Below are 15,673 nucleotides of genomic sequence, written 5' to 3' on the forward strand. Positions count from 1 at the left end.
TGATATAGTATTTTCAGGCAGTAAGAAAGCAGATAAAAGGAAAGATCTGATCATTAAAGGGACTATACCAGTAAGATAGGGGTTTTGCTCCAACAACAAATGGTATTGACCAGTTTGTTGTCGTTTAGTCGTGTCCAACTCTTCGTGACCCCATGGACCAGAGCATGCCAGGCACTCCTGTCTTCCACTGCCTCCCGCAGTTTGGTCAGACTCATGTTTGTAGCTTCGAGAACACTGTCCAACCATCTCATCCTCTGTCGTCCCCTTCTTCTTGTGCCCTCAATCTTTCATTGACCAGTTACATATGGACAATACAGGTCTAACAATTCAACACATTCCAGCTACTGAGATTCATACACATACATTGTTTACAGTTTCAGGAAACTCTTAATTACATTATGTGTTTCAGTTGGAGCACTTGCAGAGTAAGGATCTCAACATGTACACAAGTCCAATACCTTAAGAATGTCACCACCGTGACCTGCTTTAAACTTCCATAATTCTAATAATTGTCTTGATTCAGAGCCAACTAGGCTTCTTATTTATTTATATTCATATCATACCTTTATTTCTATCATGGAACACAAGGTGGCCCACATGCAGTTCCCATGCAGTCACCCAGGCACTGACCAGACTCACAACTGTTTGGCTCCATCAGAAGGTGGCCTCCTGTCCTTTCAACCTATTCTCTGGGAGTAAACATATTTTTCAGAATATATCCCACAAGATCAGAGACCAGGCCTGCACAACTAATCTCCTATCAGGCCAAGCGCAACCCTAATGGGCAAAAAACATTTCTGGTGCATTGCTCAGACTGCATGAGCACAACAGTGAATAATATACTCCTGGTAAGAAGGAAAAGCATGCACGCCAATTTAGATCTCTTCACTACACTGTATATTTCACTGCCTATGAATAGCATTTGGAAATTGCAGTTGGTTCAGTATATAGCAGCTAAGTTACCACCTGGGACCTTTCGATCTGACCACCCAGGGCTAGATTTACTGATGCCGGTTTGCTACATTCAAACTACTGGATCTAACCACAAGACTTTTAACAGACTGGGGCCAGGATATTTGAAGGCCCAGATACTCCCATACAAATCTGTACAGTCATAAAGATGTGCCGAATTTCTCCAAGGGCCTTTAGATCTAAGGTGAGTGGCTACTGTAAAAAGAACTTGCTCTGTCTGTGGGATTCCCTCCCCAAGCACATTCATTTACTATCATTTATACCAGGGAGGGGGAGCTGTGACTCACTAGAAATTGCTGGACAACAATTCCCATCTTCTACAACAATTGTCCAAGCTGGCTGGTGCTGATGGGAATTTTAATCCAAGAACATTTTGAAGGTCAGAGGTTCGCCAGATCTGATTTTTAAAAATCCTACACAACAAGAATTTGGGGCAGTGTTTAATGAAGATTTTCTGCTGATGGTTTGTTATTTTGTTAGCTGCGATTTGGTCTTATTTGACCTTGGGTAGGGAGTTGGGGCAATTTTCCTGGAGATCACACATGGAGGGGGACATATCAACACCCATGAACAATAAATGCAAGCTCTCTCTCTCTCTCTTTCTCTCTCTCTCTCTCTCTCTCTCTCTCTCTGTGTGTGTAATACAACACTGACGGAGTGCAATTGGAAGGAAATGTGGACCTTAACTGAACATTCAGCTCCTTATTACAAGTTCCAGTGTGATCAGTGATTCTTACTTTTTAATTAACAGAATTAAAGCCCCAGGCTTTCTGAGGTGAATTTTTTTAAAAAAAGTATATCACAGCATTAAACTATTTAAAATAATGGTTCTAAACAGCTTTGAGAGCCAAATAGTCAAAATGTCAGATATCACAAAACTATTAACAAATTCATGTTCTGGGAAGTAATCCCAATATTTAGGGGGGGGGGATGCATTACTGCTGAAACCAGACAGAGCAGACTTAGGAAGGATCATATATGCTTTTATATTTTTCAGGCATTGCAGATGATGTCTCAAGATCTGTGGCAGAGTCAAGAATGGACCCAAGGTAAGGAGAAAGGTCGCTAATTTCTGTACTCTGTGCTGGTGCTAGCAGACACTCCAAAGGCATTAGCAGCAAGGAAAAATGGAAGGCGCCTAAAACTACTTGAAGTTATCTTCAGGGCCAGAAATCTTAGTCCCCTCTGCTTTTCAGTCCTGTAATATTAACAGCAGCTGAAGTCCACACCACAAAAGCAATTACCCTTTAAATACTCAGTGTCCTCTTTCCTTTAGGTATAATGTAGGGTGGGGAGCTAACAAACAAACAGTAGGGAGCAAGCAAACAAAAACAAAGCAGAATGGACAATAGCAAAACAGTGGATGGATGCCTTCCATCAAAGTAAATGTCCTTAGATTAAAAAATTCTGGTTTTTCCCGCTTTAAAACAACGACAACAACAAAGGTCTATGGAAACATATTTCTAGGCTACATGTAGTTTTGGCTTGGTTCCACAAAATGAACTGTAGAATTGCCTCAATTTAATTACTACCCCATGAAGCATTCTGACAGCCCCAATGCAATGCTTAGCAAGCGTTTTACCTCAGACAGCTTCAAGATGTATTGCAGCACTGAAATTACAATACATACCATGACTTGTTCTGTCATCCCACTTTGGAAAAGCAGCAAGCTTGTCTCTTTAATAAGCTGTCTGATATACCACCCATTTCACCTGTAAAAACAGAGGTAAAATGTAAGTAGCCATAAGTTAGCATTCTAACTGCAGGCATAAAGCTTAATTTTTAAATCTGTATGTTTATGTGTGCATATATGAATATTGTGTGTGTGTGTATGTGTGTGTGTACACATACATACATACATACATACATACATACAAAAAGCAAGCAAACAAACAAACAAGCAAACACATATACACATATGCTGAGGATCTATGTTGTACTGGTTAAGGGTGGAATCCTATTCACCCTCAACTGATAGTAGGTTCCACTGAACTCTATGGGACTTACTTCTGAGTGGACATGTATAGCATTGCTCTGTTAATCAAAGGATTATTCAACAAAACCTTCATTTGCTTAATCAATGGAAGTTAAAGGCATGCTTGTTACTGATCTAAAGCTAGTTTGGGTGTAGTGTGTTATAGACCAGGAAATGACAAAGAAAATGACAAAGGTGTCTAATCCTTACAACAATGGACAGTAATTTTGGTTTATTAAACTGCAAATTATCTCACACTTCCTTCAATATTTCAGAAAGGTGCCCACAATTGAGGGTTTTGGTTATATGCCAATGAAGTTAATCAATTAATTGATGGATTAGTTGGTTAAAGGGCAGGTGATAAATCAACTTGCAATTCTTTCATTGGAAGACAGCCCTATTATATAGAACACACACAAGTGCACGCACTAATCTTCAGATGTTTCCAGCAAAACATATTCAAATCTAATAATGAAGCAACACATTTCTAGCCCCTTCTGGCAATTAAACTCGGCCATTCCATGTCAGCCAGTATGCACATGTTAATTACATGTCCACGTGGGTCATATATCTTGATAACATGCAAACTTATTTCAACAGAGAAGAAATGAATTGCACCACAGACCAAAAGACCAAAATTATTGTTGTCAGTAATATCTGTACAATAAAATCTCTTATCAGTTTATATAGAAATAAGGAAAGTACAACACTGATTAAAAATGTCCTAAAAATCAGATAAAACAAAAAATGCAATTGTATTTCACAGATAAAAGTGACCCATGCATGAAACTAAAATAATAATTTAACAGTAGAAATCAGAGTCCAGCAAAGTTTGGATAAACATATACGTTTTTAAGAGGTGTTTAAAGATAAATACTGTCCCTGCCACGTGAATTACCCAGGGGAGGGCATTCAGGAAAGTAGTCCAAGAAAACCCATTTCTGCATTTTCACTGGTCAGGGAATACTGAAGACCTTAAACATGAGCGTAGCAGTAGTGAGGGCAGGTGTCTGCTAGATATACCAGCCCACTCTGTTTAGGGCTTTCCATGTCAGCAACAAAAATCTTGACCTTGTACCACACATACTAGAAGCTGTATTTTGCACTAGCTGCTGATAGTTAATCGGATGCAAGGACAGCCCCACATACAGCACACTGCAATAATTTCATTGTGACCTAACCAATGCATGAACCACCATGGCAAGGCTATGGAGTGCAATATTCAATTGTTCCAGTTAGAATGTATTTGATTATACGTTTTGCAACCAATAACAGAATTTAAATAATATAACATGGGAATCACCAAGTGCAGCTCTGTTTGTGTTTTTAAAAGCTGTTTATGTAAAACTAGTCAATCCAGAATATGGACTCAAATCCTGATGCATGCTCTGTTAAATGCCCAGCAGTGTAGATAGCAGCACACACACTCGCATGCACACTTGGATGGAAAACTGATCAAGAAAAACACAACTCAAGTCACTGTGAAAGAAGATATTGGAGCCCTTCAAGTAATCAGGTCAGTTGTGGTGAAAGTATGGCACACAGGCCAGAGGGGGCACTTAGAGCCCTCTCTGTGGGAACGCGTGCCATCGCCCTGGCACAGAGTTCATAGGGGCAGCATGTGTGCCAAGTAGAGCCATGCGTGCGCGAGTAGCTGGTTTGCCACCCATGGGCTGCAGCAGAAAGGTGAATGTTCCATTCCGCTGTCTTAAAGCACATCAGTGCAGAACTGCCAGTAAGCCTGGCAGCATTTTACTCCCTCCTGCATCAAATCATAGGATCAAATCATAGGATTGTGGGGAGTTGGAAGGGAACCCAAGGGTCATCTAAGTCCAACCCCCTTCCCCATGATGCAGGGATCTCAACTACAGCACCCATGGCAGATGGCCATTCAGCTTCTACTTTGAAATCTCCCAAAGAAGAGTTTCTTGAAGGGAAATTATCAAAATGGCCATGTTGTCTGGGAGTAATTCCATTTTCATGATTTCCCAAACAAGGATAATGCAAACTTTTACCTTTCAATAAAAAGTTGCTTGTATCATTGAAAGCTCTGTCACTGCGTTTTTCTTTTAAGATGAAAGATGTTAATGTATGAGTTGTTTTTTTCTAAACTAAAACCTCAGTATTCAGGTTAAATTGCCGTGCTGGCACTTTGAGATAAATAAGTGGGGTTTGGGTTGCAGTTTGGGCACTCGCTCTCTAAAAGGTTCGCCATTATTGATCTAGGTGAAAGGCAATTGTCAGGGAACTGACATCAGAGGAAAGGGAGGTGGAAGGGCTCCCAGAGGCTGGGAGAGAGTCAGCAGCTAAAGCAGGGACCAGCAGGGGGAGCGAGGGGTCTCTGGAGAAGGATCTCAGTAACGCTGAGAGAGACGCAGCAGCCAAGGCAGGAACCAGCAGGGGAGAGGAAGGGGTGAGATACACGTCCAGCGAAAACAGCGGGGAGGTGTCAGAAGCCACCGTAGGGAGACCCATGCTTCGCCGGAAGCTGCCACGTCGTGAGTCCAGGAGACGCGTTTCCGTTAAGGAGCTTCTTTGCTGGAAGCGCTTCCGCAGGCAGCCACTGTCAGACACTACTAGTGACTAGAGCAGACATGTCTGAGGAGCTCTGTCACACACAGAGGTTTGTGGAGCCGCACAAACTCTGAGGGGGCACAATTTTAAGCACAAGCAGCTAATCATCCCCTCACAGCAGTCTGACAGTCTTTGTACGCTGCCTGTGCAGGAGAAAGCATCATGAGCAACCCAGCCGGAACCGGAGGGGCAGGGGTTGGAGCTGGTCCAAGCTTGGAAGAAAGGTATCAAGCTTTGGAGGTCCAACTTGCGCTGCAGACGGCGAGGCTCGAGGAGAGAAGGGCTCAGGATGCAGACAAGAAGGGGAGAACCACTCAGTTCCCCAGAAAGGTACCAGGATTGGTGCAGAAGTTTGGGGGGGACCCCAAGGATTACCATGCCTTTAGGACAGAGATGCAATATGCCCTTAACGTGCAGTTTGATGAGTTCCCTGATGAGGAATCGCGAGTTGCTTTCGTAATTGGGCATCTTGAGAAGGGGGCGCGAGACTGGGTTCGACCCCTGATGGCAACGCACAATGATATCCTAAAGGACACTATGAAGTTCTTTCGTGCAATGGATATCATGTTTTCCAGCGATATTGAGGAAGGGGTGGTGCGCAGACAGCTAATGGCTTGCAAGCAGGGAAGCCGATCTGTCCGTGAGTACTGGACTGAATTTACCATGCTGATTCACAGATTGGGGTGGGATTTATCGGCGGCACCCATTCAGATGCTATTTGAAGAAGGTCTTTCTTCGGCTGTGAAAGACGAGCTGTCCCGGAGCCCCAGGGCGGTGTCTATGGATCAGCTGACCAAATCTGCGCTGGCCATTGGAGCGCGCCAGGAGGCAAGAGCCTTGGAGAGGCGGGAAGGGAGAGGGGAACGTTGGAAGGAGTTCCGCATTCCAGACATTCCTGAGCCAGCTTTCCCACCGGCAGAGCCGATGGAAGTCAGAACAGCGCGCGCGCGCGCAGTTTCAAAGCCCAGTGAGGGGGCTAAGAAGGAGGGAAAAGGAGCCCGGAAATGCTATCTCTACCAACAGCCAGGCCACTTTGCCAGAGTCTGCCCCCAGAGGAAGGAATGGCAAGGGATGGTGGGAGCTGTTGAGGGGGGAGAGCAGGGAGAAACGGAGCAGGTAAAAGCCAACGCCTGGTTGCCACAGTCAGGGCACTGCAGCCAGGCCAAAGAGCAGTGAAAGTGCCCGTGCCAGAAGCTCCTCGACCTGCTCTAGTGATTGAAGTGTCGCTAGAGCTGCAAAATGGACACCCCCTAAAAATAAAGGCGCTGTTGGACTCAGGCAGCTCCTGCAATTTTATGAGCAAGGAGTTTGCTGCTGAACACCAGATACAGACGATCCCTTTAAGCAACCCCCTTCAGGTGACCACGATCGATGGCAGGGAACTGTTGGGAGGAGGAGTCAGCTTGCAGACCGTCCCAATGATAATGAGGGTGACAAGGCACACAGAACTGATAGCGTTTAATGTGGCCACCTTGGGAGGCGCTCCCATTATTTTGGGAATGAGCTGGCTAGCCCTACATGATCCGCTGGTGGGCTGGCATCAAAGAGTGGTTTCCTTCGGTTCAGCACATTGCTTAGAACACTGCAGGGGGGAAAAGGGTTCAGCAGGGGCCCAAGCCACCCTGGCAGGGACTGAAGTAATGGAGAAGGTGAAGGTGCCACCACAGTATGCAGATCTCAGCGACGTGTTCAGCGAGAAGGAAGCTGACCAACTACCCCCGCATAGGCCCTTTGATTGCCAGATCAATTTACTCCCTGGAGCACAGCTTCCTGTAGGCAAGTTGTATGCCATGTCAGACAGGGAAATGCAGGAGTTGCGAGCGTTCATTGACAAGAACCTGAAGAGAGGCTTCATCAGAGAGTCCAAGGCAGCGGGGGGTAGCCCAGTGTTTTTTGTGGATAAAAAGCACACGGACAAGCCGAGACTTGTATGTGATTTCAGGCGGTTAAATGCAGTGACAGAGCCGGCGGCTTTTCCTATGCCCAGGATTGATGATATTTTGACCAGGGTGCGGAAGGGAAAGATTTTTACAAAGCTGGACCTAAGGGGGGCGTACAACCTGATACGTATAAGGAAAGGGGATGAATGGAAAACCACCATGTTCACCCCTTTGGGGGCATTTGAATACCTCGTGATGCCTTTTGGATTACAAACAGGCTCCGCGTGTTTTCAATCTTTCATGAACCACGTACTGGGGCCTTTGCTCTACAAGAATTGCGTGGCCTTCCTAGATGATGTGTTGGTGTATTCGGAGAATGAGGAGCAACATGTGAGAGACGTCAGAGAAGCGTTGGGCAGGCTGCAAGCCAACAGGCTGTGGGTGAAACTGGAGAAGTGTCAGTTTCATACCAAGGAGGTGGAATTCCTGGGGTACCGCTTGTCAGACAAGGGGTTGGCCATGGACCCAGGCAAGGTTCAAGCAGTGCTGGAATGGAAAACACCCAAAACCAAGAAGGATGTGCAGAGGTTCCTAGGGTTTGGAAACTTTTATCGTAAGTTCATCCGAAACTTCGCCCACCTGACGGCGCCCATCACGGACTGTCTCAGCAGTAAAAAGAAGTTTGTTTGGACGGCGGAGGCGGAGCGAGCGTTTGAGGAACTGAAAAGGGCCTTCGCCTCTGAAGAACAACTTCTGCATGTGGATTTACAAAAAAAGCTGAGGGTCGAAACAGACGCATCTGACAGAGCCATAGGGGCGGTGCTTCTTATGCAGCCGGGGAAGGAGGAGTCAGAGTGGCGACCGTGTGCCTTCTTTTCGCGAAAGCTGAACAAATCCGAGAGGAACTACACGGTGTACGACCGGGAACTTCTTGCGATTCATGAGGCTTTCCGGAGATGGAGGCACCTGCTAATTGGTGCACAACATAAGGTGCAAGTGTGCACGGACCATAAGAATCTAGAGTATTGGAGAACTGCGCGAGTGCTCAACCAACGGCAGTTGAGATGGGCCCAGGAGTTCTCCAAATTTAACTTTGAGATTTGTTACGTGCCAGGCCCAGAGAACGTTAGGGCGGACGCTCTCTCACGCAAACCTGAATATTTGGAGGGGGAGGGAGCACCCGAAGAGACCCATGTCATTCCAGAGGACCGCTGGGTGTGTGGGGCGGCATTGGTGGGGCAAAGGGAACTGGTAGAGGGAACGGTGCAGGATGAATACGCCCAGGACAAACTCAGGGGTCTCAGGAGGGAGGGAGACAAACCCGGGGGTTTTGAGGAGAGAAACGGGGCGTTGTACTACAAGGGAGCGTTATATATACCTGAAGGGGAATTGAGGGAAAAGGTACTCAAGCAACTGCACGATAGCCCCACAGCAGGGCATTTTGGGCAACACAAAACCATGTGGCTGGTTACCAGGGAATTCTGGTGGCCCAAGGTCAGGGAAGATGTGCGGGAGTATGTGAGAGGGTGTGACCAATGCCAACGAGCCAAGGGGGAGAGGCGGGCACCGGCAGGTTTATTAGAACCACTACCCACGCCTGAAAGACCATGGGAAGCAGTGGCAATAGATTTCATGACTGATCTGCCAAGGTCCAGAGGGAAAACAGCCATCATGGTTGTGGTAGACCTGTTAACCAAGATGGCCCACTTTATAGCCTGCTCACATGCGGTCACAGCGGAAGAAACCGCTAAATTGTTTGTGGAAAATGTGTTTAGGCTGCATGGCGCCCCCTTGAGGGTGGTTTCTGACCGAGGGAAACAATTTACTTCCAGGTTCTGGAGGAAGCTCATGAGCTTATTGCATGTAGAGGTGAATTTCTCAACTGCCCGTCATCCAGAAACCAACGGGCAGGCGGAAAGAGCTAATGGTGTCCTCCAGCAATATTTGAGGTGTTATGTGAATGACAGAGAGAATGATTGAGTGGAGAAGCTGGCGTTGGCAGAATTTGCCTACAACAATGCAGAGAACGTGTCCACGGGGATGAGCCCCTTTTTGGCTAATCACGGGTGTCATCCCCGAGCCTTCCCAGGGGGGGAAGGGGAGAACTGGAGCGTTCCAGCTGCAGAACAGTTCGTTGAAGAAATGGAAGCGATCCATCGCCAGCTCCAACTTAACTTAAACAGGGCTAAGGAGGAATATAAGAGGCAGGCAGACAAAAACAGAAGGGAAGGTGAAGGCATTAGGGTGGGGGACCAGGTGTGGCTGTCCACCCAAGGGTTACCATTCAAAGGGGGTTGTAAGAAGTTAAGACCCAAAAGGCTGGGCCCATTTGAAGTCACGCAGCAGGTCAACCCAGTGGCTTTCAGACTCCGGTTACCGAACCACATGAAGCTGCACCCAGTGTTCCACAGGTCGTTGCTGTCACCGTATAAAGGGGACAGAGAAGGGAGGGTCAATAGGGGACCAGCTATGGAGGAAAAGGAACACAGCTACCATGTAGCGGAGATTCTCGATTCCAGGTGGAAGGGAGATCAAGTAGAGTATTTGGTAATGTGGGAAGGGGAGCCGGAGTCGGAAAACACTTGGGTCATGGCAGAGGATGTAGATGACGAGGTTTTGATAGAAACTTTTCATCAGAGATTCCCTCGTAAACCTCAGCCAGTGGCGAGGTTCCGGAGGGAATACTTTGCCACCACCGACGAAGAAGAAGAGTTGGAGGGGTTCTCTGATTCCGAGGCGGAGGAGGATTCAGCGAGCCGGAACGAAGACCGATGGAGGGAAATGTTCGAGACGTCTGAAGATGAAGAGGATTCTTTTCGGGGTTTTAGCTCCTCACCGCCCAGAGGAGAGAGTAGGGGCGGGGGGGAAGGGGGCCCTGGAGGGGAGGTGGATGTCAGGGAACTGACATCAGAGGAAAGGGAGGTGGAAGGGCTCCCAGAGGCTGGGAGAGAGTCAGCAGCTAAAGCAGGGACCAGCAGGGGGAGCGAGGGGTCTCTGGAGGAGGATCTCAGTAACGCTGAGAGAGACGCAGCAGCCAAGGCAGGAACCAGCAGGGGAGAGGAAGGGGTGAGAGACACGTCCAGCGAAAACAGCGGGGAGGTGTCAGAAGCCACTGTAGGGAGACCCATGCTTCGCCGGAAGCTGCCACGTCGTGAGTCCAGGAGACGCGTTTCCGTTAAGGAGCTTCTTTGCTGGAAGCGCTTCCGCAGGCAGCCACTGTCAGACACTACTAGTGACTAGAGCAGACATGTCTGAGGAGCTCTGTCACACACAGAGGTTTGTGGAGCCGCACAAACTCTGAGGGGGCACAATTTTAAGCACAAGCAGCTAATCATCCCCTCACAGCAATACACAGAGGTCTGCATTAATCGATGCAATGCATCCTTAATTGTTACTATTGTTTCATTGTAAGATTATTGTATAATCTTAGAAAGTGGTATAATTTTAGAAATATCATGAAGAGATCCTACACTTCTAAACTTGCCACTACATAACTGATGGTGGGTTTTTAAAAATTGAACCACCCACCCAGATTTACCACCTCAGTACGCATTATTCTAAAAATGCACAAAGGCTGCAATCCTAACCCCACATAATAATAATAATAAAATAAAATTTTATTTATATCCCGCCCTCCCCAGCTGAAGCTGGGCTCAGAGTGGCTAGGGAGTAAGCCCTATTGAATTCAAAAGGGCATGCATCTGAGTAGACAGGGTGAGGATTGTGCTGGAAATGTTTGTTGTTGTTTAGTCGTGTCCAACTTTTCATGACCCCATGGACCAGAGCACGCCAGGCACTCCTGTCTTCCGCTGCCTCCCACAGTTTGGTCAAACTCATGTTAGTAGCTTCGAGAACACTGTCCAACCACCTCGTCCTCTGTCGTCCCCTTCTCCTTGTGCCCTCCATCTTTCCCAACATCAGGGTCTTTCCAGGGAGTCTTCTTTTCTCATGAGGTGGCCAAAGTATTGGCGTCTCAGCTTCAGGATCTGTCCTTCCAGTGAGCACTCAGGGCTGATTTCCTTGGAAATATGACACCCCTAAAGTAAACAGTGCCCTTCCTCGAGAGACAAGTTTATCAAAACAGGAGATTTCTGTTCTCCAAAATTATGATGTCCAAAAATAAAAGGGGGGGGGAAGCCCTCCATGAATGAAGTAGTTGTTGTTGCTGCTGCTGCTGCTGTAGATCAGTTCCACATGGACTATTGTTCTGTGGTGGACTCAATACCTAAAATCTAAGCTAGGCTTATTTCCCTTTTATATAAAGATAAAAAACAAATCTCTAAGGTCAGGGGCTACATGGGGAAAGAGTGAATGTCTTTGTATGCTTTGAAGTTCATTATTATAGCAGCATATTGAAGCTACTGGTAAACTGAACCTGCATATTCAATATCCATCTTCAGTATGGGTGGTACATGGACTAGCCTCAACACAACACCACGAGGCAAGTTTATTAGTACTGTAAGTGACAAACCTTTATTTTTGCATGTTAACGTTCTGCTGTAATGTATGATTTATGGATCCCTCAGGAAGACCCTCTGTTTATAAATGTATCTTAAATAACGATAGACAGCAAGCCAGGATTAAGTGCTCCTCTTGCAGTAAAACAGAAACACACATAATGTGGTTTTTTTTTGTACTACTGCGTTATGTCTGACAAAAGCAAATTTTGGTTTGAGTGCTCAACCTAACAGTGATGATTAATAATATATAGGGTCATTGCTCATTTTGAAATTGCTTCCATAGGAGCTAATATAAAGAAATATGGTTTAATTCTGTGGTCTTTTACAAACCAGTCTCAGGAATGACAAATAAGGGATTCAGTCATCTAATATGAATCTGCAGAGCAATTGTCCTTTTGTAACACTTTACGGCACAGTCCAAGAGACAGTGAAACTGGGGGAAGAGGGGGATATATTTGTAGGTGTGGCAATGTGGTTAACAATGAAAACACCATGTTATATTGGTTTTACAGTATGTAGAGTGATCCTCCCCAACACAAAATCTGGCCAAAAAAAGAAATTTGGAAAGAGAAGATTTGTCGCAAGCACTTTTGTGCAAGTTGAGCCCTTCAGATATTAAAAATAAATAAACTGACATCAAAAACTACAATTCACCACCTCTTCTACATCTTTAGGTAAGTGCCAAAATATTGCACATTGAAAGTTACAGCTGGTTTTTTATTTGTAGCTAGGGTTGAATAATTGCCCCCATTTTCCAAATTCTTCACTACTTGGGACAATGTTCTGCAGTAGAACAGCTGCCTTGGAAAATCATTCACAATGCTGAGTGATTTTAATGCAAATATACACGTGAGAATCTTAGGAACTGTACTTTGTGCTGGAAATCGTAGTTGTCTAAGGATTACCAGTAAACTACAGTTCCCAGGATTCTTTGTAGGAAGCTAAGTGGCTTAAATGCATGGTGTGGATTTGAGTAGAGATGGGGGGGGGAGATGAAACATCCACATACAGGCAACTGGCAACTTGCAACTGGCAACTTGCAACTTGTGTGGGGCGGGGGCGGCTAGCTTCCAGGGATTGTGCATAAAGCCAAAATTGTGTATAGCCAGAACAGTCTGCGACCATGCACGTTAAATGTGTACTAGTTGTGACTCGACTGTATATTGTTTATCTATTTGTCAAACATATAAGCCAACTTTCCAAGGAAGCTGACAGTTTATATATAAACCCATATGCAGCTCTAATATATAATATCCAAGCAATCAATGCCAATTGACTTCTGAACCACACATTCTAGAACAATCTAAAATTACTTTACCCTGTGCCAAAGCCTGTCAAAATTGTGGTGCTTTTATCGTACATACCTTCCAAAACTAAGTGAAGCCATGCTCTGGCCGATACCCACAATTGAGGCACCGTAATCAGGAATGCCACAGTCCAGCTCTCACAACTTCTTAAATGACAAGAGAGTAAGATTCATGGGCTCTGGTGCCAGAATCTGCAGTTCCAACAAATGATCCCTTAAACAGGCCATTTGGGCATTTATATAGGTTGCCTGTGCCTGGCTCCTTTCAAAAATGTTTTGCCATTGCATGTTCCACTAGATTTAGCTTCCAAACAATATTTTAGGGCCAGCCCCGCATAACATGGCACTAGCAAGGTGCAAGATTCTTATTCTCCTTAAGTGTGCAGTTGGCATATCAGATTTTGACATTTTGTTCCTTCTGCAATCAGATGCAAGGATTGTGGACTAGGAATGCTGCAGATTTAGAAGATGGAAAGACAGGAATATGAACTAGAAAATACAAGAGAAGAAACTTGCAGAGTGTGAGGGGAACAGAAACTGGTAAACCTTTATCCCATTCATAGCAGAGCCACCAGTGCTTGGCAAACCTAACCAAACAGGCCTGTGAATGCCAGTAGATATCTTATATCTACTGATAATCTGGCTGTAAATTCATGACTTATGCAGAACCTGCCAGGTGGGCAATACTATGGAAAGAACATTTTGACTTTCAGAGAAAAAATGTACCAAGCTATTCAAGTATCTACTTTACTTAACAGGAGTGAGGAACTCAGCGCTGGGGGCTGAATGTGGCCCCCAGGACTCTCAGCCTGGCCCTTGGGAGTCTCCCTAGGCCACACTCCTTCCTGGCCCTGTTCCACATCCTCAAGTGTTTTTGCCTGGTTGTACTGTGTCCTTGCTCTGTGATAATGATGCTTGCTTGCCTGGATAGAAGATGGAGATGTGTTCATCTAGATGCCTCTATTGTACAAAAGGTTAAGCACATCTATTGCTCCACCCACTCTTGTCTCAGTCCCCACCCACCACTTGTTTGCTTATGAGGAAATGCAGCCCTTAAGCTGGAGAGGGAGGGAGGGAGGGAGAGAGAGAGGGAGAGAGAGAGAGAGAGAGAGAGAGAGAGAGAGAGAGAGAGAGAAAGGCTTCTCACAGCTTTTATATAAACTAAAATAATTCTGGTCTGCCATCTAAACTGGATGAAAAATGGCTTCTCAACTAAGCATTCAAGGCTGCAATACTATATCTACTTAAATGAACTAAACCCCATTATATCGCATGAAGCTTTCTTCCAGGTAGACGTATCTAAGACTGTGCTGGGGGGCAGGGGATGTATATCTATGCAAAATATACTAATATTGTTTAAAGACACCATAAAGGCCATGTATCACCACCCTCTATGACAGTGGTTCCCAATTGGTGGTCTGTGGACTCAGAGGTTCTGCATAACCCACTCAAGTGGCAGCATTCACATAACAAAAAGTACCATAAATATATCAGTTTCAAAAGCAGGGGGGACCATGGCTCGCCTTTTGAAAAACAGGCAGTTCACAGTACTTAGCTAATTGGGAACCACTGCTCTAAGGTGTCGTCGTCATCATAAATGAATAAATAAAAATAGGAGGAATAACCCAACTCTCTCTCTCTCTTTCTTTCTTTCTGTGTGTGTGTGTGTGAGAGAGAGAGAGAGAGTGAGTGAGTGAGAGAGAGAGAGAGAGAGAGAGAACAAGCCTTTTTCTTTTTTCCCATTAAATGAATATGCCTTTCTCTTTTATTGCATCTTTACAGTAAGGTTAATTGTGTCCCTGCTACACCCTGTCTACATCTGATCATTGACTGTCCCTCTCATTTTCCCCAGCAGGAATCATTGACAGTCCTGTACATGGTATTTCCTCTGCTTCAATGGCTTCTCCCCACCACCAATCCATCATCATCCTCCCCCAGCTATCATCATCGTATTTTGAGGATTTTGATTCAATTTCCATTTTAAATAGTGAATGCTTAAATCCATTTGTAATCTTTTAAAACATACTCAGAAAGAGCAAGCAAGTCTCCCTCGCCCCGTTTTTTAAAAAAATAAAATAAAATAAAAATATGAAAGGCGAGGAAATAATCTTAAATCGCTTTATGCAGCACATGAAACTTCAAAATAATGAGAGCACTTCGATTTAGAAATGATTGGGGTTCTAAGCACACGAATCATAAAGAGCTGTAAAATTATTAGAACATTTCAGCATTTTTGTAAGCATTTCAATTCTGAGGTAATCAGGGATTCTGGACTTACAGAGCAATTTACCTGGCATTTGTAGGAAAGCGTCACTCTTTCAGACTGAAGTACACTTAACAATATGAAGAACTCCAATAATTTTAAATTGCTGTATATCACACATGCCCAGAAATCCAATTTATCCCTTAAATAAAAACATTGCAACTTCACAAGTACAGAAAGGCCCACCCACAACATCAAATCAATCTAACCTGACCAATTTGTGGGTCAAATCAGTCAATTTAT

The 15,673-nt window shown here is 45.1% G+C and overlaps 1 protein-coding gene across 1 annotated transcript in view; it reads right to left on the minus strand.

Annotated features, from left to right (window-relative positions):
- Positions 1 to 15,673, minus strand: part of LOC309528992 (uncharacterized protein) — a 299,370-nt gene that overhangs the window by 139,176 nt on the left and 144,521 nt on the right. The window contains exon 4 of the mRNA XM_082216707.1: positions 2,603 to 2,684. The gene's annotated coding sequence lies outside the window, so the exon portion shown is untranslated. The remainder of the gene's footprint in view (positions 1 to 2,602; positions 2,685 to 15,673) is intronic.

The sequence above is a fragment of the Podarcis vaucheri genome (assembly GCF_965113315.1).
Source record: "Podarcis vaucheri genome assembly, chromosome: 3".
Classification (NCBI taxonomy): Eukaryota; Metazoa; Chordata; class Lepidosauria; order Squamata; family Lacertidae; genus Podarcis; species Podarcis vaucheri.